This window comes from Myotis lucifugus, unplaced genomic scaffold (genome assembly GCF_000147115.1).
Source record: "Myotis lucifugus unplaced genomic scaffold, Myoluc2.0 scaffold_95, whole genome shotgun sequence".
NCBI classification, from domain to species: Eukaryota; Metazoa; Chordata; class Mammalia; order Chiroptera; family Vespertilionidae; genus Myotis; species Myotis lucifugus.
Genome location: NW_005871143.1, coordinates 965,143 through 991,256, shown reverse-complemented (window position 1 = coordinate 991,256; position 26,114 = coordinate 965,143). Strand labels below are relative to the sequence as shown.

Below are 26,114 nucleotides of genomic sequence, written 5' to 3'. Positions count from 1 at the left end.
TCTGGGAAGCTGAGGCCCTCTTTTCCCACTCTTCTACAACACTCTCTGCTAGAAAACCAATTATCATAGTTTCTTGTACTTGTGTTTTAAGCAAGTCCATCTCTCCCAATGCATCGCAAGTCCCTTAAAGCAGTGGTTCTCAACCTTCTGGCCCTTTAAATACAGTTCCTCATGTTGTGACCCAACCATAAAATTATTTTTGTTGCTACTTCATAACTGTAATGTTGCTACTGTTATGAATCGTAATGTAAATATCTGATATGCAGGAAGGTCTTAGGCGACCCCTGTGAAAGGGCCATTTGACTGCCAAAGGGGTCGCGACCCACAGGTTGAGAACCGCTGCCTTAAAGGCAAAGGAGGGGTAGTACCTCATTACACTATCCTCAGAGTTAGCACATCAGCCTTGAACATAAATAGTCAACAAATAAATATTTGTTGAATGAAAGTATACATTTCATATGTGCAAAGCTCCACAGTTGACTATTTAAATATTTTAATATATGTAGTATATTTAACTATTATTAAATGGTACAAGGCATAACAGTTATAAATTAATCTGTAAAATGGGGATAACACCTACCTCACAGAGTAGTTGGGAAAATTAAATAATATACCAGTAAAATGTTTAGCACAGAGCCCAGCACACTAGAAGCACCTAGAAATAGTAACTGTATAACCATCATTGTCAATATTACTATTAGGACAACCATGTTGAATTTATAATTCACGCTTCAAATTTAACAGTTTTATTTGAAAATGACTCTTCCTACTAGTAAAACATTAATTAGCATTAGCGTCTCTGTAAAGCCATAAAATGGCTGAAGAGACACTCAGCAGACCAAGGATAAAGGTGAGTCTTACTCACTACAATCTATAATAATAAAAGCGTAATATGCTAATTAGACCAGAAGTCCTTCAGGATGTCCTTCTGGACTAAGCCGGGGCTGCAGCTGCCATGGCTGCAAGGGAGGGATCCAGGCAGCCGCCCGTGGCTGCAAAGGCCTACTCTTGCAAGAATTTCGTGCTTCGGGCCTCTAGTATATGTATAAAGGCACAAAGCATCAACACAGAAGATGTATTGCTGTTCAGAAATTATCTATAAAATCTAAATGACAGAAACACCAAATATTATCATTCAAATGCCATAAATATTTAGCTTAAAGATTAGGAATGCTTATTGCAAATTATTTCTTTTGCTAATAAAACAAGATATACATATTCATTTCTATTAATTACTGGACAGAGTAATATAACTTCTATAAATAAATATTATGTTTTAGCCTAATTAATATGCCAGAAAGTGTATGAATTAAGAGCAAACACATTATCTATTAAGTGCTATGGTGATTTAGATTTGTTGAAATTTAATGTAACAGACTTATGCAAAGAGGGGAAAAGAGGCAAGACAATTCTGCAACAATATTTTTTTTTAAATAATGTCAGAATGAATTGTTTACAAATGCTACCAGTGCACAGTTGAGCAGAATGAACTGGTAGTAATTTATTCTACCAAGAAACTTATCAGTCGTATGATGCCCTTTTTTAATATACTGGCCAAATTTAAATAATGACTACAAAAGTATTTCATATACTGTGTGCTACTGAAATATAAGGTACTATCATTACTGTATTTGAGATTTCTATTAATAATTCATCTTTACCTCTCTGATAAGTGATAAAACCCAAAGCAAGTCAGATTTCTAATTGGAGCTTAACCATTTTCTGAGAAGTATTAGAGCTACAGAAGGAAAATATTATAAAAATGCCAAGTTCTTAACTTCTAATTGTTTTACCACTAGAATGTTACACTACTTTTAAACTGAATTACAATTCTATTGATTGGCCACACCCATTGACCAGTTTATTGCAAATATATTGTTCTCTACAATGTAATTAAGATGCAAAGGTAGAACAAATTTAGCCCAAAAAGTCTTAATTTATTTAGATAATTTTGGTCTGAATTTACTATTAATCTCATCATATGCTTGTAGGAAAAAAAATCTGGTGAACCCTTAAGAATATAAGGCAAAATTCCTCTTTATTTGTGCTGATTCCTATAGCTGAAATTCTTCCTTTAAGATTCAGCTCAAATGCTCAGATGTCATTTCCTCTGTGATACGCTCCCACATACATTGTCTTTGTCCTGCTGTGCAATGATCTGTTTCCCTCTCTAGACTCTGAGCTCCTTAGAGTACTGACCAGGTCTCTGCATTTTTTTTATAACAACCTACACAGTTCTTTGCACATAAACATTCTCACTAAATACTGGTTCAATGTGTCAATGAATATATACACTTTGATGCTCTTAAGACGAAGGTGAAAATGCTACTAATTATGATCTAAAGTTAAAGGTTAAAGTAAAAATTAAATCCATTTTTAGTGAAATGAAACTCTTAGCATTTTCACTTCCAGATGCATCAGCATTACATAAAAGTTGTTGAAACTATTTCAGAAAAGAGACATGCTGCACATTTTCCTGTCTGAGAATTAGTCTGAAAAATACCAGCTACACAGGGGCCTCAGGGTGTTCCCATGACAAACATTCAGTTAGGTATTGATTCCACACACTTATTTAATGGAAATCGAGACCAAGCTTCTGCCTCCACAACACCAGCACGTCACGAATCATTCTATTCAGCTGCTTAATCATTCTATTCAGCTGATGAGTCCCAGGAGAGGTGCGCCGCCTCCCCAGTACTGGCCAGCACTTCAGTGATGAATCTCCGCGGCAGAGAACCTCAGCACTCAGAGAAACACACACCAGCGCCAGACAGCGTTTTCTACTTTTATTGTAATTCTTATTCCCACATGGACCACTTTCTCACGTATCCGCTTTTCATTTTTCAAAACCAAACCTATGAGCCTGTGACAACTTGCCTGGCTGAGTAACATATTACATCATCATCCACATGCCAAATCCTACCTCACTCGAAAGGCCAGAAAAGAACAGTGGGCAGCAAAACAAGTTTCTCATCGTAACCTATCCAGGCTGATTGTCCACGTTCGAAACTATTAGTCACAGTTGGGACAATAAACATGGATTTTCTAAGCCGTCACCAAGCCTTTGTTCAGGGTTCTCTTTCCTCCAGGCCTTGTGGTTTTCTAGGCATTCAGTAGGAAGAGGGATACAGAGGGCTCCTGTGTCTTCTATCTCATTCCATTTAGCAACTGTCAGCCTCACCCTATATCCTCAGCCACACGAAGGACTCCAGGGACTTCCTGTCAGACCACACCTTCTGACCACTCCTGTGTGATGTCAAGATATGGGGGACTATGAAACGGGGCTATGACATGAAATAGGTAGAATGTGGGAGCAACAAGGGAAAATTCTGGCTTATCTTATCACCTTAAAATATTTGTATCTTTAGAAGGTAGTGTACAACATGATGACTATACTATAGTAAACACTGCTCTCTGGTATATATGGAAGTTGCTAAAAGTGTAAATTCTATGAGTTCTCATTACAAGAAAAAAAAATGTCTTTCTTTCTTTTTTATTTTTTGCATCTCCATGAGATGATGGATGTTAACTAAACTTACTATGGTAATCATTTCATGACATATGTAAGTCAAATCATTATACTGTATACCCTAAACTTACACAGTGCTGTATGACACTTATATCTCAATAAAACTGGGAAAAAATTTAAATCCAAAAATATATATTTGTATTATGCAAAATTTGAAACATACAAAAGAATGCATACAACATATATAATATATAAGATATTTGAAGCATAACAATAAAATGAACACCCATAAACTGGCCATCCTATTTAAGATATTACAGTTATTTCTGCATCTACCTATGTGCTACTTTCCCACACTCTCCCTCTCCTCCTCTCCAGAGGTAACCAAAATCCTAAATTTTGAATGTATTATTCCCTTAATATATAATTTTGCTTGATTTTGAAATTTATGAACAATTTTTATCATACTGTATGTTGTCTTCTATGGCTGGTTTTTTTTTTTCACACAATGCTGTATCTAAGATTTAATATGTTGTTGCAAGTAGCAGTAGTTCACTCATTTTCACTGCTGTATAATATTGCCTTGTGTGAATTTGTCACTATCCTTCTACTGATAGAGTTAATTTTTTTTACCTTCTAATGTTATTTTTTTCTATTAGAAACAATGTTGTTTCCATTAGAAATAATACAAATAAGCAAAGTTTCTCCGGGGTGCTGCCTAAGAATGGATTGGCTGGGTCACAGGTTACATGAATATTCACTCTTACATAATCCTGCTGAATCGTTATCTGAAATGGCTATGCCAATCTACACTCCTACAGTAGTGCACCCAATCATTTTCTAAACTTAAAAATTGTTTTAAAATCAGGAGAAGATCTAACTGACCTACAAGTTGTGTTTTTATTGTATAGGCTCAAGTCACGAATATCCATAAAGAAATAATGTCTCATATCTCTCTCTCACATAAGTGAAGGCCAAAGTATAAACTCACCAAACAAATGAACTACTTCCTAAGATATGCTTAATTTTTCCACCTTCAAATCAGACATTAACTACTAACTAAGATTGGGCTGAGGATAAATAATTTGAAGGTTCCAGGTAGCTTCATTTCCTAATCATTCAATTCTTAAGCAAGGTGGCTACCAAAGGTATCCAAGAATGCTCTAGAATACAGTAGGGCCCACGGACCAAAACTGCCCACGTGAAACAGGAAGTCATGTATCAACTTAAAATACACAAAACTATAGCAAAGCAAGAGAATTCTTTATTTCTTTCAATATTAGAGAAGCAGAGGAAGAGATAACTGAGAGGAGGAAACGCCTAACTAGCTTTTATTTTAGAATCGCAAATCATAAAAACCTTTGCAGTGAGGTTCTGACAGGCTTGGGCTTAGAGGGAAAGGCTCTTCCCTCTCCAAAAGGCCAAGGTCAGAGCTTGAGGCTATTGCACCTATAGTCCTAGATCAAAGTTTTAGCTCCAAATCAGCCAGTTCGACATCTCTTCCCCATGTGTAGCCAAGGGTCTGAATGTAGAGTTAGCAAATAAAGAGCATGGGCAGGGGGAGAGCAGGTAAAGAATACAATGAACTAGCAGCAGGAGAACCCATAGCAGACACTGCAGTGTATTAGGAGAGGAATTGGTCGATTTTTCTTTAACTGACCTGCACTGAGACTAGGGCAAAAGTCCTTGAGCCAATCAGTTTTGGCCAATATTGTTAACAGTTTTGACTTTCTTCTACATAGCCATATACTAGTAGTAGCAACCACTAGCTGAATTTTAAATGATCCTGACCACCTTTTCACACTTTCTCCATTCTGGTCTCTTTCTTACTGGTGAACCCCAACAAGTAGGGCCTGTGTCTGAAAGGCACGCAGTGAGGGGAGAAGGAAGAATTGGAGGCCTTCCCCTATACAATGGATGTCTCTGAAAAACTGAATGTGCAAAAAGTAAAACCAACAAGTATTTGCTGTAGTTCCTGGTGAGCACCTATCTGGGATTTTTTGCTGTCTATCATTGAGGTCTTATGCTTCTTATTAGATTCTCACGCTGTTTGTTTTTTTGATTGATTTCATAGAGAGGAGAGGGAGAGAGGAAGAGAGGGAGGAAGAGAGAGAGAGATTTGTTGCACTATTTACGCATTCATTGGTCTATTCTTGTACGTGCCCTGAGCGAGATCGAATCCCACACCTTCTCATATCCAGATGACGCTCTAACCAACTGAGCTCCCTGGCCAGAGCTAGGTTCTCACACTGTTTTAAATAATTAGGGCTAAGGGGCCTTATTATTTTTTTAATCTTCATCCAAGGATATGTTTTTATTGATTTTCAGAGAGAGAGGAAGGGAAAGAGAGTAACATCCATATCAGAGTGAAGCATTTATCAGTTGCTTCTGCACACATTCTGTGTCCCACCGGGGATCAAACCCTCAACCTGAATATGTGCCCTACCTGGGATTCAAACCCACAACCTTTTGGTGTATGGTATGATGCTCCAACCACTGAGTCACCCGGCCAGGGCTAAGGGACCTTATTTTAATCTCAGTGGTGGTGCCTTCTCTTTTCAATCCAGTAAGCTAGCCAGGCAGTGTTGAGGGAGCAAGACTTTCCTTGTTAGTCAAGAAAGCTCTCCCAATCCTGTTTAGTTTCTAAGAGTGTGGTAACAAAGCAACCCTATTTTGACATATAGTACCTGGCACTGGGTGACCATATATGGGGGATGGAGGGGGGGCGGGGAGAGGAGGCTGTGTGAATGTGTCTGTAACCCCAGATGAAGCTCCAAATTACAAAATAGCTTTCAAAATCGGCAAAATTATTAAAATGACCATATTTTAAAGAATCCCTTTGCAACACTGATTGTATTAAAATATATTCATTTCCCATAACTACAAAAAGCTTATATTTAAAATGACTTGTATTCTGATGTTATATTAAATGTGTGTGGCTTTTTATTCAGCAACTAGACTATCTTTTCAGAATTCTGTACTTCATAGTGTTTCAAGAGGCACCAGTAAGTCCTCCCCCTATTCCTTTAAACTCCTGTGGGAACTGAGGTCAGGACCTCCTACCAGGTGGAGGCTGCTTGAAATACTACAGCGGCACAAAGGCCAGCCCTTTCCCAAGGCAAAACGGGGCTGAGGACAAATCTTCAGCCAGAGCTATGCTCTCCACCGTCAGGGCACAGAGAACGAAAATGCTAAACATTCATTATAAGATCTTGCAAAGGAGCTGTTTCAACAAGCTGGACCACCCACCCACTGAACATATCAGCTCCTCCTCTCTTGCCTTTGCTGCCACAAGGCCCTCCTTCCCGCCCCATGACTGGCTGTCCGCAGGCTCTGGCCACACCTCCAAGGCTCTGAGGAGGAGGGACCACTGGCTGCTTCTAACCCCCCTCCTCCTACCACAGGGGCTTCCCAGCACCCACTGGGGAGCTCCACCGATCTGGGACTGGAGCCCGCAGCGGCTCAGCTCCCTGGCCGCCTGCCAGAAGCTGAGCTCCTACTCCTTTCTACAAGAGGCATGGTGAGCAAATTAGAGGTTATAAACACCTCTGGTGGAAGGAGGAAAATTCCTTTGGGCTTTGTAAAGGAACTTCACCAGCAGCAACTGTCTCCAAGGTATAAGAGGGATGTGCTCACCCAGGCCCCTCTGCCCTGCTGGGCATATGTGGAAAAGCACCTTTGACAGCTGGTCACAATTACGGCAGCGATGCAGGACAATGTTTCTCTGAAAAGAATGTCTCTCATGTTCGAGGACATTGCTGGCCCCTGATAGGTAGCATAAAGCTATTTTCAATGGAAGGGGCAGCATATTCAAGAATATAGTGCTGCCAAATCCACTGGAAGTAAAATATCTGGGCTTCTAACAGGAGCTCAAGTTTTATTAGGAAATCAGGAAAGCACACACCTCTGGCCAGGGACAGCAAAGAAAAGCAGCTACGTTCTAATTTATGCGGAAAATAGAAGCCATTTTCTAGCAATCTAGAACTAAGTAAAAGCGGCAAAGTCCACGAAGAAGAACGATACTTTGATGCATGTTAGGTAGTTCCTCACACCTTGCAGGAGCTGGTTGCCAATATGGTATGCTTTTAAGATACAACCCTCCAACAACTCACTGATACCTGAAACTCCATAATTAGTCTTACCTTTGGTTTAAAGATTCTCTCTTTAAATATCAGAATAAGTATGCTACCTTGGAAGTGGAATATCCAGATATCAAAAAAAAAAGAAAGAAAGAAAAATAAAAGAAATAGACACATGCATAGGAAGAGAACAGGTTTTGAATCTAAGCTGAATATTAATCCTAGCACCATCCATCTCTATAACTTTGGGGAGGTTACTTACTGGCTTGACTCGGAAACTCATCAGCTGTGAAATGAGTCAAATACCTGTCTCAGAAGGTGGGTGCAAAGCTAAGTTCGATTATGTATACAAACTATGTGGCGCCCAGACGACACACATGGTAGGTATCCAAACGCTAGCTTTTCTCTCCCTTTTTTAAAGATTTTTTAAATATTTTTTATTGATTTTTTTACAGAGAAGAAGGGAGAGGGATAGTTAGAAACATCAATGAGAGAGAAACATCGATCAGCTGCCTCCTGCACACCCTCTACTGGGGATGTGCCCGCAACCAAGGTACATGCCCTTGGCCGGAATCGAACCTGGGACCCTTCAGTCCGCAGGCCGACGCTCTATCCACTGAGCCAAACCGGTTAAGGCTCTCCCTTTTTTTAGAGCAGGTCATGATAAGGGAGCAAGTGAGGACAACAATAAGAAGGGCTGGCTTCCTGGGGTGGAAACAATAAGGTCAGCGAAGGTGGGGATGGGGGTGGCCGGAGAAAAGGGCACCTGGAGCCTGGTGACAGGATCTGTCTCACAAATGTGGTGAGGTCATCTCTGCTCCAGGGCACAGGGTTGCTTCAGGCTGACATTTATTTGTAATGTTGACAGGCTAGCAAGACTGTGATCTTAGAAACTGGCCTGCACCAAATAGCCAGGCTTCGCCTCCTGGGGAGATGAAAAGTTGGGGTACAGAGTCACGGCAAGGGAGTGGAAGCAGGTGAAGCTATGACCAGGTGGCAGGCAGGTGAGTCAGCAGAAGACACTAAGAGCAGCTTCTACCTTGCTAAAGCCCAGTGATGCCTTCAGAGCCCACTGACCCACAGTCCAGGTGAGTGGATTTGGACACCGTCCCACCGACTTACCAAGGACTGTCCCACACCAAAGTGTGTAGCCAAAGATGGTTTTCTTTTCCTTGCATCAGCACCTCCACACTCAGGGATCATCCCTTATCTCATCCTGAAGAGCCAGTCATCACCATCTTCCAAGTCAGGGGTGGGGAACCTTTTTTCTGCCAAGGGCCATTTGAATATTTATAAGATCATTTGCAAGCCATACAAAATTATCAGCTTAAAAAGTAGCCTGCTATATATGGTCAAATATTTAATTAACTCACCCCTAAAGCCTTGGCAGGGCCAGACCAAATGATTTCGCAGGCATTATATGGCCTGCAGGTCAGACATTCCCCACCCCTACTCCAAAGCATCGCACCACACATCTCACCAATTGCTCAGGTGAATGGACCAATCAGAGAGGGCTAAAAATGGTAGGAGGGGAAGGGCTCTAGAGCAGGCTGTTGCGGAAATATATTTTTAGGCCGAGACTTTCAGAATCCAAAAGGCCACTACGCAGGAGATAAACCCTCCAAATATTTCCTTTGATAACTGTTGGCCATAAAAACAAGCCTAACCTGAATGGATAGGAAGGAGAGAGGTATTTTTAATAATAAGCAGTAACAACAATACATGTAACTGTGACATTACTTAGAAACATTATCTGAAATAAATTTTAAAATTCCAGTTGACCTTTCTCTGGTACACTTTTGAGTCATTTCCTCCTTCCTTCCTATCATGAGCTGTGTGCACAAAGAATGCAGCACATTTTTAATATTAGTCTGAGCAAAACCACAGTGAAAGGTAAGTAAAAGCATCATACAATGCTCCCCAAAGCCAAAGGGACTGATTTTAGAGTGTACACATCAGTTATTATATTCCATCAGCACAGATAATTAAAAGTTGGCCACATAATAATATTAAACAGCAGGCACAACTTTTGAAAATTTCTCCTTGGTATTAGCTATGCAAAAACTGACTGAATGTTCAATGCTAATCAAATTCATCTCTTCTTAAGAGCTGTGTATAATAAATGGGTCACCTAAAAGGAATGCTTTGAACAGAATGCTTCACTATTGTCTGATTATTCTAAATTTAAAACTCCAACAAAGGAAAGGATTATTCTTCTTGAGGTTCAGAATTCACGAGGATTTGGTAATGAAATTCCTTTAGGAGAGCAAATAAAAAAATTGTTACCTACAAGCTGCCCGTATTTTATGTGTGTATAATGTTTCTAAATCAAAGTCATCATTCACTCAGCAACAAATGTTTGTTTGAATAAATGAATGAAAGAGAAGGCCTCAAAATACGTTACAAGTTTAATTACCTATGCGTTATGAATCAGGCAGCAACTTTAATCATCCCCAAGTGCACAGGCTGAGATGAGCTAAATGTCAGCTCTCACCAAGCCGACCAAAGCCAGTCCTGGAAACTGAAGTCATGTCCTTTAATTCTTAGAAAATGACCCAGCTGTGAGGGCCTGTTGCTTAGCTGCCTTGCTGCAAACTCACAATTTGGAATGCAGGTTATCTAGGCCAGGTGAGGTAAGATTAAGGAAGCATAACAAAGCCAGGTTTGTTCCTGAAATTATACAGGTAGTCCAAAAAAATAAAATAAAATAAAAAAAAATCAAAATGTAAACACTGAAAATGAGATTAATATTAATGTCTTCATTCTAATGAAGCACATAGAGCAAATTACTCAGTGCTAGAATTGACACTGTACCAAGAGCAAGAAAAAAAAAATGTGCCTGCAGGAGACTGGATGAGAGGTGGAGCACAAGGCTCCCCAGGCAGCTTTGAGTTTATTCTTCCAGCAACACTGCTAACACCCACCTTTTCCATTCTGATCTAACAGGATGCAATCCCAGGACTGGACAGACACTGCAAAATGTTTCAATAACACAGAGGAGAAATACAAGTAGAATTTTTGCAAGTGGAATCTATTTTGCAAGCAGAAAATTCTCATGCACTTCAGAGTGAAGGTTCTTAAAACATAAATCTTAAAGTTTTCAAAATCCATGCCCAGGGAATTAATATCACCCCACTAAGCCGCCCTTTGTGAGCTAAGCCTACACAAAAGCACCTGTCCCAACATCTATTTTTCTGCTGCCAGAGGAAGATGAAGCATAGCTGTCCTGACCCCCATTGTAAGGTAGGTATAGGCCGTCTACAGAATCCTTCCCCTTTCGTCCCCTGAAGGTGCCTCCCCTTAAGGCTCCAGGGGTTTCTGCTCTGTGATTCTTTTCCACCTCCGCCCTGTCAACGTTAACAACAGTGAAACATTACATCGTTTCAGTATGAATATACTTCGGTCTTTGTTTTGCCCCCCCTAAACAATATTTGTGCTTTAACCTTTTTTTAAACATATATTTTTATTGATTTTAGAGAAGAAGAGAGAGGGAGAGAGAAATAGAAACATCAATGATGAGAAAGAATCACTGATCGGCTGCCTCTTGCACATCCCCTACTGGGAATCGAGCCTGCAACAAGGGCATGTGCCCTTGACCGGAATCGAACCTGGGACCCTTTGGTCTGCAGGCCGTTGCTTTATCCACTGAGCCAAACCAGCTAGGGCTGTGCTTTAAACCTTTTAATTTTTAACTGAGGAAATAAAAAACTTTACTTGCCTTTAAATTCCAATATCAGCCAGGCAACATTCTGAATTGAGAGACAGGTTAAGGTAATTTTAAAAGTTTATTTTGCTCCATCTTAAGACCTGCCATAAAGATGAAAATATGCTGAAACCACAAGCTGGGTTCATACTCCTCTGTGACCTAACTCTGAGCCTTAGTTATGCATTTGTAAAGTAAGGATTCTTATAATATCATGTAACATAATATAACAACAATTATGAGATAATAAATATGAAGTTGCTGACAAATATAAAGCCTACATTACCTCAGACAGAGCACAATGGTTCTAGAGCCGGTTAAGTGCAGCTCAGGCTGACCCAGCCAGATAGGCTCAAGTTGCCTAGAATCACTGGGAACTGGAAGAGCCTGGTTCTTATCAGTTTCTAGGAGCTCATGGCCTCAGGCCATGGCGCCAGGCGCCCCCTAAAGGCAGAACTGAGGTTAGTCCTTTTCCCAGTTACCTTTCTCCTTTTCCTGCCTGAGAGCATCTATGGTAAGCCCTACCCACACCTCTCCTCCACTAATGCCCAATAACCATGCAGCGCAACATCAGTTATGGAAGTTACCTTTTTATGACAATAGTAAATTCTGTTTTATATGTTCAGGCTTCCTATTTTGTGATGTGTGTTAACTGTAGAGTTTGGGAACCAGAATGGACATTAGGGAGATCCCTTACTCTAACTCTTTCATTTCATAGACGTAGTAAAAGACTTAGAGAGGGCATGCTTTCCTGAGGCCTTAAGAGAACTAGTTTAGGGCAGACCTGGGGATATAACAGGCTGCTTGTGATCCCCGTACTGCTCCAAGCTGTCCTTAAAATACTGTGCGCTTAGATTACAGGGGTGGGCAAACTTTTTGACTCGAGGGCCACAATGGGTTCTTAAACTGGACCGGAGGGCCGGAACAAAAGCATGGATGGAGTGTTTGTGTGAACTAATATAAATTCAAAGTAAACATCATTACATAAAAGGGTACGGTCTTTTTTTTTTTTTTAGTTTTATTCATTTCAAACGGGCCGGATCCGGCCCGCGGGCCGTAGTTTGCCCACGGCTGGCTTAGAAGATGCTGCAGGGACACAAACCCTTCTCCCTCAAGTTGCAAAACCATTTGCTCACCATTCAGAAATTTTGGAGGAACAGACAAACAAGTATGGTACTTGCAGAAAAGGTAAGCTCGGGAATAGAGATGCTGGGGCTCTAGATTAAGCAACTTTGGGGTGATATGATCTTTAGAAAAACTTACAGACTCCCCGTAAGGAAGTCAATAGGAAAGTACATGTGGTACAGTAAAAAAAAAAATGTAGGTTATTCAGTCAGAGACCCACGAATGACCCTCAAAACTTACTAGTTATTTGGCCCTAAGACAGTTTAGAGAGACTTCCCAAGTCTATATTCCCTTAACCACGAAATGGGTATGATGATGATACTGATTCAAAAAGCTGTGGGATTTGGTGAAATTCTCATTAATAACACCTAGCACAGCACATATACTTAATCAATATTCAATATTCAATCAATATTTCTTTACTACAGAATTCTTGTGTAGCGCCACTAAGAAATCCTCACCTTTAAGCGTATGTGGTGGGTACTTGGATGGTAAAAGGTATTTCCAAGGCCAGGGATATGTTATTTCATAGATAACCTTGGAAAGCATGTTTCAAAGTGTCAGTATTATATTTGGGTATAATTTGAAAATAGAATGTCAGTGTCTAGAGTGGGAAATCTAAGGAACAATTGTAAGAGACAAGTCTGTTTCCGTCAGACATTTCAAACACACGAAAATGTATCCATCTGCCTCAGGCAACCACGGTCAGTTGTTAGGAAACACCTCTTGATTTACATCAAAATGTGTTCATAGAAAACAAAGATACCATAGGTCAAGGGTATGCCCAAAGCATTCCTCTTTGATCCCTGATGATAGCTTCTTGCTTATTTTTCACATGCAAAATACATATCTAAGAAAACGATCACAGATCCTAATGTGGCCAACCGCAGGAATGCAGCTCACAACACATCCTTCCAGGCGACCAGGAGCTGGTGTGCAACGCCCCAGGCTGCAGAGGAAGAAGCTGTCCGGTCTGCAGACACATGCCCCTCAACCTGTGGCGAGTCAACAGGACTGTGCATATGTCTTCTCATCACGTCCCCTCCCCATATAACTCTATCAGCAAATGTGAGATCAGAGTCTGGGAAGGAAAGAAGTCAGTGTGTGTCTTATGCTATAAACGAATCTCCAACTGAAACTGCTCGGTGCACATTTCAGTAGGAGCCGCTGACTCTGCTGCAGTCGGAGCATTAGCCCCAGCCGGTTCCACACAACCTCAGCAACCCGGCAATACCGCCTCTCTGTTCTAGACCACCCTGTGACCTGATGCCTCAGCAGGCCACACACACACACACACACACACACACACTACAAGGTCTTGCTTATTCTGAGTCACCTTTGTTGACAATAATTGAAGCTGGACCAGTGAAAGGGGAGAAAATGCTAGTCAAAAAATAAAGCTCCCCTGGACCCATTGCGCCCCTGGCCCAGCCTCTACCTGTGTGCACCTCACTTCTATTTTGTTGCTTCTGACTACTCTGTGTTCAGATGTGGAGAGGACCATTTTTTTTTCACTCTTACTCGGAAATGTGACACTATTGTTCTTTGTTTCCTTAAAATAAGTGGGCATTCTTGCTCTCCCTAGTAAGAGAGGGCCTGCAAGGATTACTGGAGTTTCTGGGGTGAAGCGACCTGCTGCTAGGCTGAGAAACCAGAACCTGACTGCCAGCACCAGGGGGAGAAGTGCAAAGGGGAAACAGGCATCGTTCTGGACCATAAACATTATTACAGGCAAGTGGCGCTGCTCCGTGGGGTTCTTCTGTACCTAATTGGACCATGCAGCACGACACTCCTGGGGACCATTACAGACACACAGGTGTAGCTTACTACATACAAAGGCTGTGCATCTGACAATTTTTGTGAGAGCCCAACTTTTCTAAATTACTTTATGTGCTGAGTGTCCTGGGGGAGTACATTACTTCAGAGAGCTCCATAAATGTTTTGTAAATTTCACAGTCGTTTCTGTTTGTGTTTTAGAAAGGTAGATCTTTGAATATCAGGTTTTCTTCAAGACATCTCTCCCCTACTCCTACTCTCTCTGCCTTGAGAGCGTATCTTCAATCTCAACACCAGTAACAGAAGAATGTTTTATTTTTTTAATCCTCACCCAAGGATATTTTACTATTGATTTTTAGAGAGAGTGGAAGAAAGAGGGAGAGACAGAGAAACATCAATATGAGAGAGACACATTGGTTGCCTCCCACACATGCCCCAACCAGGGCCGGGGAGGAGCCTGCAACTGAGGTACATGCCCTTGACCAAAATCAAACCCGGGACCCTTCAGTCCATAGGCCCAATGCTCTATCCACTGAGCCAAACCAGCCAGGGCCAGAAGAATGTTATATGGGGGAATGTGAACCACTGCTGGGAAACAGAGGGCAGCAGACACAGGCCATCACCATGAACACATTTTGCCAGGTAGACCGTAGGAAGCAGAACATAAAAGGCTGACCCAGAGTTACCACTCATGATTCTCCTTGACAAAGTGGTGCAGCATCGCGAGAAGAGATCCTGATGTAAAATTAGTAAGTAACAGTCCTAAACTGGGGGAGTGAAAGCTGCAGGTGAGGGCTGGTCAAGAAACAGAAGGCACAGGCATAGGAGAACTAAGCATACGCCCTGCCATGTCTGAGGTTTTGTCGCTATGAGGTCTCCCTACATCACAGCGTTCTGACACCAGAAGAATTCAGTCACCATTACAGGCTTGGGGGTGTGGAGTGAAGCTAGGGTGAGGGAGAAATCCAGGATCAGAAGATGGTCACATGGACAGTGGCTTCACCCAACACAAAACAGAAACTACACAGAGAACCCCAATAGAGACTGCCCATGTGCCAGATCCCTCCCGGTCTGTACAGCTGGCTGATGGGACACATACCTGGCTTGCTAGATTTTTAAGAACCAAGCTTTTAGCTTCAGACTGAGTGAAGGACTCTAATCTTTTCCAGACAGTGCAGGAACCACTTGAGAACAAATTCCAGGCCAGGCTATACCTTTCACCATTAAATGACGAGTGAATTAAAAATAGGCAACATTGGTGACTTGGTGGCATTACAACAAAAAACATCCAAGAAATGAAAGAAGATAATTTTGAAAAATATTTACTATACTGGAAATAGAAATGAGTTTTAGATAAGATATGACCTTGCCTGCAAAAAGAAGAATAGATACTGACTCTGAAACAAGACATGAAAGATAAGGTATGACAAGTGAATGAAACCAGAAACTGACTGAGTTACAAAACAAAACAAAAAAACATTAGGAACTTTTCAATTATAAGTTTTTAAAACTATAACTGGAAGCTACATAAGGACCAAAGAAAAGGAAAGACAATACTCTGTAAAATCAAATCAGTGATGTGAAGAACTTAAAAAATTATATCAACATGGAAAGCAAAAAGACATATTACAATAGATATTCAAGCCAAGATATTTCTGATTCCTGAAGTAATCAGGACAAATACCAGAGAAGCAATTATTAAAGATATCATGTAAGAAAACTTTTCTAAACTGAAGAAATACCTGATTCCCAGGCCAGAAAAGAAAATAAAGCTCACTCTGTACAAGAAAAGAATTAATGAAAACTGGCATACACACACACACACACACACACACACACACACACACACACACATATATATATACATATATATTTAATGAAAACTGTCACCTATTTACCTCCTGGTGAAAGTTGAATTTTGAGGTCAAAGTAAGAAAATCCTCAGCATCAAATGAGGAAGGAAAAAATACAGGTGCCCAGAGCAATAAGATGAGAGAAAAATCAGGCTGGCATTTGACAGCAGAAAAAATAAAGCAATAAAACTACAGCTCTGATGGCAAAGAGTTTGATACAATAATTCTAAACTAATCAAGTTTTCTACTGTGGTAGACGAGCTAAAAATGAAAAAGGCATTCTTGCACACAAAAAATCAATAAGAAAATTTACTTCATAAAAACATTTTTGAAGTTCTATGGTCAACCAAAACAATTATTTTAAGTAATAAGGTGTGCCTTAGCCTATATGGCTCAGTAGATAGAGCAACGGCTGGCAGACTATAGGGTTGCAGGTTCGATTCCAATCAAGGGCAGGTACCTAGGTTACAGGCTCAATCTCCAGCCCTGCTTGGGGCACATGCAGAAGGCAACCAATCGATGTGCCTCTCTCACATAGATGTTTCTCTCTTTCTGTGTCTCCCTCTCCCTTCCAATCTCTCTAAAATAAATGGAAAAATACACTCAGGTGAGGATTAACAAAAAACAAACAAAAAAAAGAGTAAGGGGTTGAAGTGCTTTTAAGTAGTTTATAATATGTAATCAAACCATAACAACTATATGTAGTTAGAAAACAGAATACAAGTTATCTAGGTAATTCTTATAGGAAAATTTGCATAATATTAAAAATGTAATAAACTGGACCAAAATAGCTATATGTCCATCATTTAAAAGGGAAAAAGAATCCCAAAGGAGAATAAAAATTTGTTGATTTTACCCTACACAAGGAGGAGATAGGTTCAGTAAGCTTCTTGACATTGTTTGTACAGAAATATATGCATATTTTATTTCAAATTTAAGAAAACTAGAATATTAAACTCGAAACTGTAAAACTTGAAAATTGTTAAAGAATAAATCATATCACACAAAATGGAAAATGGAGGAAGCATCAAGGAATAATAAAAGGAAAAAGAATAAAAAGATGACAGAAATTAGAAGAAGTATTTGAACACTGCAAATAGGTATTAATTTTCTTTTCAGAAGCAAAAGAATCTCAGGTAGAGTCATAAATTAAGAATGACCTCTATGCTATCTGCAAGAAACCCATAAAAGTAAAAAGAAAAAGAATTGGGGCAAGAAATACCAGAAAACTGCACATTAAAAAGCGAGAGTTATAATGTTCACATAAAATCAGAATGAAATTTTTAAAGTATTAAACAGAAATGCCATTTTTACTGACAAAGAGTACATTTCAAAGAACAGTTAAAATTGTATTGTCAAGATAATATAGCAGAGAAATGAATAAAGGAACATAAGCAAATACTGAGAGACATGCAATAGTGTTGCTGAAGTCTCTAATTGCTTTTAGTCCTTGAAAAACTAAGCAGATAAAAACTTAATAAGGATATTGAGAAGTAGGGTAAAATAATAAATAATGCTGATCTGAGGACTAGATAAAGTTGATAATTACAGCACACATTTCCATACTGGGGCTCATGGGACACTAACAAAGACTAATCATGTAATCATGTATTGGGACATCAAAGAAACCTGACTCCCTCTCCATCTTCTGTGACCATCCTATCTAATAAAGCGGTAATATGCAAATTGACTGTCACTGCAACACACAAGATAGGTGTCCCCATGTGGTCAAAGATGGCTTCCACAAGATGGTTGGAAGGGGAGGGCACTTGTGGGAAATCAGGCCGGCAGAGGAGGGCAGTTGGGAGGGACCCAGGCCTGCAGAAGACAGCAGTTGGGGGGGACCAGCCCTGCAGGGGAGGGCAGTTGGGGAGAACCAGGCCTACAGGGGAGGGCAGTTGGGGGTAACCAGGCCAGCAGGGGAGAGCAGTTGGGAGTGACTAGGCCTGCAGGCGGGGGCAGTTGGGGGGAACCAGGCCTGCAGGCAAGGGCAGTTGGGGGCAACAAGGCCTACAGAAGAGGGCAGTTGGGGAGGACCAGGCCTGCAGGGGAGGGCAGTTGGGGGGGTACCAGGCCTGCAGGGGAGGGCAGTTGGGGGTGATCAGGCCAGCAGGGGAACAGTTAGGCATTGATCAGGCTGGCAGGGGAATGGTTAGGGGGTGATTAGGCTGGCAGGCAGAAGCAGCTAGGGGCAATCAGGCAGGCAGGCAGGCAAGTGGTTGGGAGCCAGCAGTCCTGGATTGTGATAGGGGTCCCAGATTGGAGATGGTGCAGCCTGGGCTGAGGGACACACCCACCCCGTGCAAGAATTTCGTGCACCAGGCCTTTAGTAGTGCAATAAAACACCACATTAATAAACTAAAGCATGAACAATTAAAATAAGCATATACACTTTAAACATTCTTCTAAATAAGTATAAAGTCTAAGAGATACTAAGTTATGCAATTGCAGATTGAAACAAAGATAAGAAGAACATTATGTATCAAATGTAGGGAACCAACACTCAGAGGCAAACACCTTAAATATTTTCATCATTTAGAAAACTTTAGCCCTAAATGGTTTGGCTCAAGGGCATCAGCCTGCAGACTGAAGGGTCCCAGGTTTGATTCTGGTCAAGGGCACATGCCAGGGTTGCGGGCTTGATTACCAGTATGGGGCACAGAAGAGGCAACCAATCAATGATTCTCTCTCACCATTGAAGTTTCTATCTCTCTCTCCCTCTCCCTTCCTTTCTGAAGTCAAGAAAAATGTATTAAAAAAATAAAATGAAGCGCAGGTTTGTTTATAAAAAAACACACACATGTATTAAGAAAAATTTTTTTTAAAGAATGCAACTGAAGAAATTAGAAAAGGGAAATGAACCCAGGGAAAGGAAAATGAAGGCAGAGTACACAAAAACAATGACAAAAACAAATTCAAAATTTTAAATAGAAAAGATTTCAAAAAATGGTCCTTAAAAATATCCAAAAATAAAATAGATTTACTGATGGCTAATCTGATGTTCCAAAGAAAGAACAACTAAAAATGAGATTATAAAATGAAAAATATTAAGGAGATTTTTAATTTTATGAGTATGTAATATTTGACTGTTAATAAAATTTAAAAATACAGAAATGACAAATTTTCTAGAAAAATAAAAATCTGTAATATTAATTTAAGAAGTGAAAATCTTGATAAAAATTACTGGAGAAAAATATTTTGTTTGGGGGTACTTTAATAACAAAACAATAAAATTAAACTTGAGTCAAATAATTGGATGACAGGTAATTTCAAATCTTTTAGAAATGGACATAATACATACATTACATTACCAATCTATAGCACTATTGGTTCAATAGAAAAAAATATAATTATTAAAAATGCTGAAAAGACATAAAAAAATTCTGTAGGAAGGGATATTGAAAATTAGAATACTAGTTATTTGCCACAGTAAAGGATATGTGCCACAAACCAATATGTGCATTTTAGTTTGGGCTCTACAGTTTTAATAGTTTTTAACATAAACAATCCTGGATACTTCCATATAATTTTCCCAAAAGCCAACATCATATTAAGAGTTAAAAACCAGAGTTAATAATTAAATTCAGGAATGAGGTCAAGTATACCTGCTGTACCATTATTATTTAATATAGCATTGGGATGTTCTGGAAGAAATGAAAGTTAAAAACATTAAAATATAGGACACATTATTTTCATTATTAGAAATGCTATTATTGCCTATTTAGGAACACATATGTATATGGTTTTTCCATAAACCAGCAATAAGCTGAAAATATAAAGAAAAAGATCAAATCACAATTATAACCAATGTTTCAAAATCTCTAAGGAAAACTTACCAAGAACTACAAAAATACTATGAAAATCAGCAATGCTTTATTTACTAAAGGACAATGGAGGTCTTGAATAAGACTGCGTACATTAAACAAAAGTTACAACAAGAGCGTAATGAATTAATTCTCTCCATATTGATATGTGATCTATGACAATTAAAATTTATTTTGAAAAGATGTTTTAAAATCTGACAAAATTAGTCTACATTCACATGAAAGAATAAATGAATAGGCTAAACACTGTTAAGAATTTTGAAAAAAGAAAATTATATGGAATTATCCAAGATTGTTGATGTTAAAAACTATTAAAACTGTAGAACCCAAACTAAAATGCAAAACCACAAAGATCAAGAGAACAAAGTATAAAGTTCAAAGTATACCCACATTCATAAAAGTATTTAGCACATGATAAAGGTTGATGAGAGAAAAGAGTATTAAATAAATGATATGAGAACAACTAATGTACCATTTGGCAAGTTTATTTGAATCTCATGCCTATGATCATATAACAAAATAAACTCTAAATATAAATTATGAGATAATAAAAGAACTGAAAAAAATCCCAGATGAATATTTGTCTCATCCTAGTGAATATGAAGGCTTTTCTAGGCATAAAAGTAAAAAAATACATGTCATTAATGATTTTAATATGTTTTATTTTATATTGATTTTAGAGAGAGAAACCTAGATGTGAAAGAGAAACATGAATTGGCTGCCTTCTGCACACCCCCTACTGGGAATTGAACTGGCAACCTGGCATGTGCTCTGATCAGGAATCTAACCAGTGGCCTCTTGTAACATGGGACAACACCAACCAACTGAGTCACACTGGCTAGGGCTCATTAATATGTGTGACTACACAAACATTTTGAATATTTGTACATCAAAATTACCTTGAATAAAATTGAAAGAAAAACATCAAAGTGGAAAATATATTTGTAACATCACTGAGAGTCAATATCTTTAATTCAAAATGAACATATAAAAATTATGAATAAAAGTTGTATGTTCTAAAACAAAAATCAGCACACATAGCTAATTTTAAAAGAAATATTTTTTAAAATTAAAAAAACAGGAAAAAAGTCCAACCTCACTTAAAACCACATTCCCCCACCCCAAAATTTAAAATAAGGTATAATTTTTAACTCATCAAACTGTCAAGGCATTTGTGTATTCTGTCTTTTAATTCCAGTACTTAGTATTGTCCAAGAGTGCAGACGCATGGACATTCTTTCTCACGACTGGTGAGTGCTAAAATACAGTACTTTAATAATACCTATCAAATATCTCCTATTTGTGCCAACATTTCTGGTTCTAGAAATTTATCATAAGGAAACAATTGGATATATTCTAAAAAGATTCATGTGCAAGGAAATCCAGCACAGCATTACTAACAATAGTAAAAATCAAGAGAATTAAATGTTTGACACATATTACTTACGCAAATTATAGTATCTACTATAATTTATAGTATCTACCAGAGAACTGGTGCACAAAATTCTTGCGTGGGGTGCATGGGGGGTCCCTCATCCCAGCCTGTGCCCTCGGGGGACGTCCAGCTGCCAGTCTCTTCAATAAATGGTGTTGGGAAAATTGGTCAGATAAATGCAAAAAAGTGAAACTAGACCATCAACTTACACCCAAGAATAAAGTCAAAATGGATAAAAGACTAAAATATAAGTTGGGAAACCAACCACAAAAATCCTAGAAGAAACTATAGGCAGCAAAATCTCATACATCTCTCACAGCAATATGTTTACAGATACATCTCCTAGGGCAAAGGAAACTAAGGGGAAAATAAACAAATGGAGCTACATCAAAATAAAAAGCTTCTGCACAGCAAAAGAAACCATTAACAAAACGAAAAGGGAGCCCACTGTATGGGAGAACATATTTGGCAATGATACATCTGATAAAGGGTTAATATCCAAAATATATAAGGATACAACTTAACAAAAGGAAGACAAACAAACCAATTTAAAAAATGGGCAAAAGATCTAAGAGGACATACAGATGACCAAGAGACATATGAAAAAATGTTCAAAGTCACTGATCATCAGAGAGATGCAATTTAAAATGACAATGAGGTATCACCTCACACCTGTCAGAATGGCTACCATCAACAAGTCAACAAATGACAGGATGTGGAGAAAAGGGAACCCTAGTACACTGCTAGTGGGAATGCAGACTAGTGCAGCCATTATAGAAAACAGTATGGAGTTTCCTCAAAAAATTAAATATGGAACTGCCATTGGACCCAGTGATCCCACTTCTAGGAATATATCCTAAGAAACCCAAAGCACAAACCAGAAAGAATGTATGCACCCCTATGTTCATAGCAGCACAATTTACAATAGATAAGATCTGGAAACAGACCAAGTGTCCATCAGTAGATGAGTGGATAAAAAAGCTGTGGTACATTTATACCATGGAATACTATGCAGCAGGAAAAAAGAAGAATCCCTTACCCTTTGAGACAGCATGATACTCTCCAGGTCCCTCCATGCTAAGTGAAATAAGTCAGTCCGAGAAAGACAAGTATCACATGATCTCACTCATATGTGGAATCCAAGTAACAAAATACACTAATGAAGGGAGTGGATCCAGAGATATAGAAGCATGGAACAGAGTGAGGAATCTCAGAGGGAAGGTGGGGGAGGGTGGGTGAGTGGGAGATAATCAACTAAAGACCTTGTATGCATATATGCATAACCCATAGACACAGACAATAGGGTAGTAGTGAAGGCCTGGGGAGGGGTGGGAGCAGGCTGGAAAGGGTCAATGCGGGGGGTGGGGGGGAACGAGAACATATATAATACTTTCAACAATAAAGAATTACAAAAAAAAATCTAGCTCCTGTATCCCAAAACAAACAAACAAACAAAAAAACTAGCTCCTGTATCCTAAAACAAGACAGAGAAAAAGAAAATAATAACTAAAGGATTCCAGGCATCCATAATATTTATTTCACTTCCCATATCCATGTTATTTCAGTAAACCTAGCAGTGTAGAAAGTGACAAATTACTACAAATTTCAAGGCAGTACATGTCCAGGACAAAGTCATAAAATGCCATCCAAAATGGTCTAATGACACATGCCTTTAGGTGATAACACAGCTCAGTGGGTTATCTATAAATCCTTCCCAGTGGAAGTCTACTCCGCTGCTCTCGCACACCCGCTGTGTCTTCAAGCCTAGACAACCTCACTAAACACAGTGCAAGGTGTTAGCTGCAGAAGACAATATGGCACAAAAAAGGGGGGGTTGCTGAATCTGAAATATGGGGGAAATCTTTACATATGCAAAATAAAATAGTCCTGAAAGCAAACGTAATTATTTGTTATAAAGGTACATTCATGGAACTGAACAATTAATTGCATCATTAAAAAGAAGGAAAGATGTTCTCTGCAAAAATATATATATATATTATCACATCAGAACCAGTGACAGATAAAAAGCAGAAAAGTGGAACAGTTAGAAGGGGCTTTGGGGCCAGGCACTCTTGCTTTGAATTCCCCAGCTGTGTGAATATGGGAACGTAGTTTAAGCTATCTCAGTCTCCATTTTTTTTCAATCTGTAGAATGATAGTAATAATATCTAGTTCAAAAAGTTACTAGGATGATTCAGTCATTCATTTACTCAATGTGTAATTATTGAACTTCTAGATGTGCCTGGCCCAGTGCCAAATGCTGAGATACAAGAGCAAGAGAAGACAGGACCTCCACTTCTATGGATGCCAAGTCTCTTAGACTTTAGTGGAAGAAGAGAGACAAACAAATATATGTAAGTGCAGTATGGAAAAAGTAAACAGTTACAGGGGTGGAAAGTGATGGGCATGTTATTATAGAGTTAACTCTCAGTTAAGGTGAAACTTAAGCAGAAGCCTGAATCAAGAGAGGAAATGAGTCATGAGTCTCTGTCAGGGTAAGAAATCAAGTAGAGAGACCAGTAAGGCAAAGGCCCTGAGGAAGAAACAGGCCTGCATTCAATAGGTTTTACTAAGGAGCTTGTGATTACCTCAGGCACGTGCAAAAGCATGTGCCCAGATGCTGATGGTGATGCTGATGGTGATGAGGTGGCAGTCATCTCATAATGATAACCAAACAAGTAGAGTGCAAGGGATGTGAAAATAGGCACAGCACATGTTACCTAAAGTGACAAAATTAGCACTGAACACAGGAAGTACTTACAGAATCCTAATTTTCATTTATTAAAAACTAGAGGCCCAGTGCATGAAATTCGTGCACTGGGGGGGGGGGTGTACCTCAGCCCAGCCTGCACCCTCTCCAATCTGGGATCCCTCTCACAATCCAGGACTGCTGGCTCCCAACAGCTCACCTGCCTGCCTCCTAACCACTCCCCTGCCAGCCTGATCATCCCTAACCACTACCCTGCCAGCCTGATTGACACCTAACTGCTCCCCTGCCGGCATGATTGCCCCCAATTGCCCTCCCCTGCTGGCCTGATTGCCCCCAACTGCCCTCCCATGCCGGCCATCTTGTGGTGGCCATCTTGTGCGAGGGTGTGATGGTCAATTTGCATATTACCTCTTTATTTTATAGGATTATAGATCTATTTTTAGTTCTAGCCTTCAATCCAACATCATTCAAGAAAAGATTTTCTCTAGAAATACATTTCAAGAATGCAAGTTTTTTAAATAAAAATATTCTGCATGCAGATTTATGGCGTGTTTTTGTTGTTGTTTTTGCCAGCTATATTTCTGTGTTTAGTCTGCTAATATTGTGCATGTGTTATTTTAAAAAGTTACTATGCAGAGTTCTTAGAAATTTCATAAGCACATTTAAATGGCAGAAATAGCCAGTAACTTTCATTTCCACATATATCCTTAGAACAGAGGGAAAAGAGTTTTAAAAGATGCTTTTCTAGGCATTCAGCCTTTTCTTGACTGTCTCAGGATGAAATTCTATTTTTTAGTTATGCATTTTTTTTCAAATTTGATACACAGAATCATTCATATTATATGAATTTTTCTGCAACCTACTTTATGACTTAATATCAGGCTGTCAAGATTTATCTATATTGCTCAACGTAGTTTTAGGTCATTGTTTCATTGTTGCACAATATTCTATTTTATGATACCACATTTGTTTATCTATTCTACTTTGATAAACATTTGAGTAGTTTCAGTTTATTTTTTAAACCATTATTAATAAAAGTAAAGCTGTGACAGACAACATACATGCTTTCTGGTACACATCTACAGAGGTTTTTCTAAGGGACAAACTTAGAAGGAAAATTGCCAAGTCATAAGGTTATACACATTCATCTTTCCTGGTTAATGCCTAACTGTTTTCCTAAGTGTTTGTAGCAAGTAACACTCCCACCAGCAGTATGTAAGCATGAAATGCCATTTTTCTAACTTAGATCAGAATATTCTCTTTGGCACTGGAATTCTAGATCTCAAATGATTCCAGGGCCAGTTCCATCTAGCCTCCCTCATTTCAAAACTGGTCTTTAAATAAATACAGTCTTCAAGAAATTTCAGTTCTGCTGAATTTCTGGCTAACTCATCACTATCAACTTTGCAAACAAAAATACCCTCTCGAGAACAACAATCAATAGTTACATACTGTCGAGGCCAGGATGCAAAATAAGGATGTTTCAATTAAAGTGAACATGCTTACAAAAATATTTTGGGTATCTGAATTCCTGAACCAAATTAAGCATAATCTAGGTATTTGCCCCTAACCTTTTGTTCCCTTCATTTCATGACATTTCTATATCTGGACTTGCCAGATAAAAAGCATGTGTGCATTTTTGAGAACAGAGAAAAAAGTATTCAATTTACTCTCTTCAAATATGAATCAGTTATGAATATACTAAAAATCACAGAACTGTACATTTTAAAGGGGTGAATTTTTGGTTTGTGAATTATATGTCAGGAAAGCTGTTATTAAAAGTGTATCAGCTAAGTGAAATAAGCCAGTCACAAGTGGACAAATACTGGATGATTCTACTTATAAGAAGTACCTAGTGTAGTCACACTCAGAGACAGCAAGTAGGATGATCGTTGCCAGGGGCTCGGGAAAGGAGGGAGTAGGGAGTTATTGTTTAACTAGAGGCCCGGTGCATGAAAATTCATGCACTGGAGTGGGGTCCCTCAGCCCAGCCTGCCCCCTCTCACAATCCGGGAGCCCTCAGGGGCAGGAGGTGACCCGGTGACCAGGGGAAGGCGATGCCCCATCACACCTCTGCTGCTGCTCAGCCAGCCCTGGTTACCTGAGCCTCGGGTGGCCCTGGGCGGCTGGGGGCTGAGGG

General features: G+C 39.4%; 1 protein-coding gene across 7 annotated transcripts in view; it reads right to left on the bottom strand.

The window, feature by feature from the left end:
* Nucleotides 1-26,114, bottom strand: part of ATXN1 (ataxin 1) — a 403,499-nt gene that overhangs the window by 250,285 nt on the left and 127,100 nt on the right. Inside the window, exon 1 of one of the 7 annotated variants that reach the window (XM_023756491.1) lies at nt 8,671-8,820. The exons of the other annotated variants lie outside the window; for them this stretch is intronic. The gene's annotated coding sequence lies outside the window, so the exon portion shown is untranslated. Of the gene's footprint in view, nt 1-8,670; nt 8,821-26,114 lie in introns of those variants that run through there. 7 annotated transcript variants of the gene reach the window in all.